Source organism: Sardina pilchardus, chromosome 3 (assembly GCF_963854185.1).
Source record: "Sardina pilchardus chromosome 3, fSarPil1.1, whole genome shotgun sequence".
In the NCBI taxonomy this organism is placed as follows: domain Eukaryota; kingdom Metazoa; phylum Chordata; class Actinopteri; order Clupeiformes; family Clupeidae; genus Sardina; species Sardina pilchardus.
Window position 1 is genome coordinate 637724 of NC_084996.1, and position 3912 is coordinate 641635.

General features: G+C 43.3%; 1 long non-coding RNA gene across 1 annotated transcript; it reads right to left on the minus strand.

The window, feature by feature from the left end:
• Positions 1-1851: 1851 nt before the first annotated feature.
• LOC134076008 (uncharacterized) lies at positions 1852-3503 on the minus strand. Its single transcript, XR_009938510.1, has 4 exons — positions 3340-3503; positions 3161-3240; positions 2858-2953; positions 1852-1900 (listed from the first exon to the last, which is right to left on the minus strand). It is a non-coding gene; the product is annotated as an uncharacterized LOC134076008 (long non-coding RNA).
• Between the last annotated feature and the right edge of the window lie 409 nt (positions 3504-3912).

Here is a 3912-nt window from a genome sequence, read left to right on the forward strand (position 1 = left end):
GCTTCAACTGTCCTTCATAGCCTACAGTATAGGCCTACAGCAGGTTCAACTGTGCCATTCCCTTTCACTATTTCTCGTCCACACTTGTCTTCGTGTGACTGTGTGTGAGCCTATAGCCTACTTCAGTTGTTTGGTGATCTGGAGGGGACACACAACTCAAGCGGGGTGGCGGATCATGCGCCGCGCGCCATGACTGCTGCGCTGCGGGCGAAGCGAAGGCGCCGGTGTGGGAAAGTGACGCCGCTGTGATGTGGGTTAATTATCTGTGAGAGGAACCGCCACCTCGCTCCGGGATTAACGCGAACGCGTCCGAGCAGGCCTCTCGGCGCTGATTGGCTGCGTCGGTGACTTGCCAAACCGCTCCGGTAATCCAATTGAGTTCTTATGGCCGGACACTAAAAATAGGGTCAATTTTCAGAAAGAGTGCGTCGGGCCGGTTCCCATCTCGTGATCTCCCCTCCGCGTTAGAATCACAGTAATGGAGAAAATTCCGCTAACGGCAGGCGCGGACCGGCGGGCAGGGCGTCTCGGGGAAAAGTTGTCGGTTGGACGGATTCTGGCCCCCGCGCACGGACGGCGGTTCTGAGCAAGATCGGGATGTTCGACGGGATTAGTTTGAGCTGCAGATATCCTGAAGATCCTTAGACAGGAAGCCCTTCTGATATCGAATGCTATAAGGTAAAAGATCAGCGTTGCTCCGCTCTTTCCGCTCTCTTGTTGCTTGTTTTGCGGAGCAACGCAGTGTGTCTGCAGGTTTGAGTCATCTGTTGAATATAGGCTATATATGTTGCCGTTACGTTTCGCTAGTTGTCAGGCATGCATTTGCGTTGGTAGCCTACTGCTACATTTGGTAGGTTATAAAGATCTGGAAAGGTTTAGTATTGGACATTGTCGATACGGAAACCTTAATTGCCTATAGGCTACATCTGTATTAAACACAGCTGGATATGAACTTTAAAGGTCTGAGTGAGTGAGAGAGAGAGAGAGAGAGAGAGAGAGAGAGAGTGTCTGTGTGTGTGTGTGTGTGTGTGTGTGTGTGTGTGTGAGCAGTGAACACTGTATGAGTGAAATCCTACTAGCTACACTCAAAAAAATGATTAGTTGAATTTACTTAAAAAAATCATGGAAAGTATTTCCACATGATTAAATAACTTACTTTCAACATTAAGCAATATCTTTGGTCCAACTTAAGGTACTTTGGTTAGTTCAACTTTATTTGTTAGGGTCCATTAAACTTGTTTGCAAGGTTTGGAGCCCACATAATTTACTTAGGTTGGGTTAACACAATCTATTTAAGTTGATTTAACTTATTGAAAACTACTTCAAATTAAGTTGCACAAACCCAAGTAAATCAAGTTGGTTCAAATGAATTACTTCATGCTGAAAGAGAGCAATTGAATCACATGGAAATACTTTCCATGATTTAATTAACTCTGTTCAAAGTATTACATTTAAGTTAACACCAAAAGGGGTAAACATTATGCAATGACAGGCCTAAAAGATAAAACAAATAACAGACAAAGATGTTTTTTGATATACAAACTGTATTTCAAGCCTTATATTCACATTACGGTTTAAGTGCACAACATTCAACTTTTATATTGAAAGAGCCTAACATACAAAAAACCCATCACAATATTGTAAAGCTATATTGCATGTTAAGGGTTCAAGTGCACATTTAAATGCTCACTGAAGTGCATATCGTGTGTTTTCACATAACAGATACAATTAAACATTGTTTAGAAAGTAGAAACTGTAGCTGCTCATATAAGTAAACACAGTCCAAAAGCAAATGGTACGTTACGTAGCTCCTATGATCCAAACGTCCTCGGGGGGGGGGGGGGGGGATATGCCATCTGATGCCATATATGGTCTCTACCGTGTGACTACGAACCCCTGGCTGTAACAAAACAAGAGATTTTTTAAAGTGCTCATTATCTGTTATACACTATATTGCCAAAAGTATTGGGTCACCTGCCTTGACCCCCACATGAACTTCAGTCACATCCTATTCTTAATCCATAGGGCTCAATATGACATAAGTCCACCCTTTACAGCTATAACAGCTTCAACTCCTCTGGGAAGGCTTTCCACAAGGTTTAGGAGTGTTTATGGGACTTTTTGCCCATTCTTTCAGCATATTTGTGAAGTCATACACTGATGTTGGACGAGGAGACTGTCTCTGCTTTAATTCATCCCAAAGGTGTTCTATTGGGTTGAGGTCAGGACTCTGTGGAGGCCAGTCAAGTTCATCCACACCAACCTCTGTCATCCATGTCTGCATGGACCTTGCTTGGTGCACTGGTACAGTCATGTTGGAACAGGAAGTGGTCATCCCCAAAGTTGGGAGCATGGAATTGTCTAAAATCTCTTGGTTAATGCTGAAGCATTCAGAGTTTTCACTGGAACTTAGAGGCCAAGCCCAGGATGGCCTGTTCCTGGATGACAGAGTTTGGTGTGGATGAACTTGACTGGCCTGCACAGAGTCCTGACCTCAACCCAACAGAACACCTTTGAGATGAATTAGAGCGCAGACTGAGAACCAGTCTCCTCATCCAACATCAGTGTGACCTCACATGCGCTTCTGGGAGAATGCTCAAAATTCTCTTCAACACACTCTTGTGGAAAGCCTTCCCAGAAGAGTTGAAGCTGTTATAGCTGCAAAGGGTGGACCGACATCATATTAAACCCTATGGATTAAGGATAGGATGTGACTGAAGTTCATATGGGGGTCAAGGCAGGTGACCCAATACTTTTAGCAATATAGTAATAAACACATTCTATACTATTAAAAGACATTCTGTACTATTAAAATTTGATTAGTAAAATAAATCAAATTAACTTGTGGAATACATACCATGTATTCCTTCACGACGCTCTAAGGGTCTTCATTCATATAGGCACAGTCCCTTGAGAGGAGAGCACATTCGTGGCAGACATCAATGCCAGAATCCTGTATATCAGAGAATAAAACAAACACACCTTGCAACAACCACACCATGGTACCTCATGCTGGCTATGGCAATTATTGATAGCACTTTTAATTTGCAAAAAATAAATGATCAAAACATTATCTCCCAATTGAAATACGAAGAATTTATCTGACCATGTTCCAAATCTCTAATGCCTGGTTGAACACTCATTTACAAGGTTATCATACCTCAGTCATAGGTACTAAATGCCTTCATCAGGTTTGCAGATGGAGCATCCATCCAGTGATCCCTTGAATTCCGCACACAGCTATGGAAAAAAAAAAAACAACAACAAAAGTCATGTCATCAATTTTTAATTGTAGATTATGTAAAACAGAAAGGATTTTGCTTCACTTACCTCACACACATTGAAAATGCTGGCCACCTCGTCTTAATTCAGCCATCATGGGTGCATCTCAGACTACTTCTTGATGTCGGTGGGCAAAAATCTGATCAACAACAACACCTGATCCTCATTATTCATTTTCTCCACCTCTGATAGGAGCACTATTTGTTTATTAACTTGCACTTTTCTTGACTTTTAGGCTAGGTAATGAAAAAGTTCAAATCACAAGAGTGCACCTTTAACTTGTGGTCACTGGTAGCCTGGCATGCCCTCCCAGTGACGTAACACCTTCGGCGTTGCTGTCGCTGGTCTGGTCAACTGCTAATCGGGAAGGATTTCTGAATTCCCGAAATCTGCGGAACTGCCCCCTTTGGTCGAGAACCAATCAACTTTGAGCAGCTCCTACGGCTCTGGGTAGAGGCATGTTCAAGGCAGAGGAAAGAGTGTTGTTATTGGTTTAAACTCGGCAAACCGCTTTCTGACATCGACCAGTAGCAAATCGAGGCACTTAAATGAGGCGGGTCAACCAGCGCTGGGAGAAACCGTGTTAGCACAGGCTCTTGGTCAGACTGAAGTCTCGCAGAGCCTTTCAAG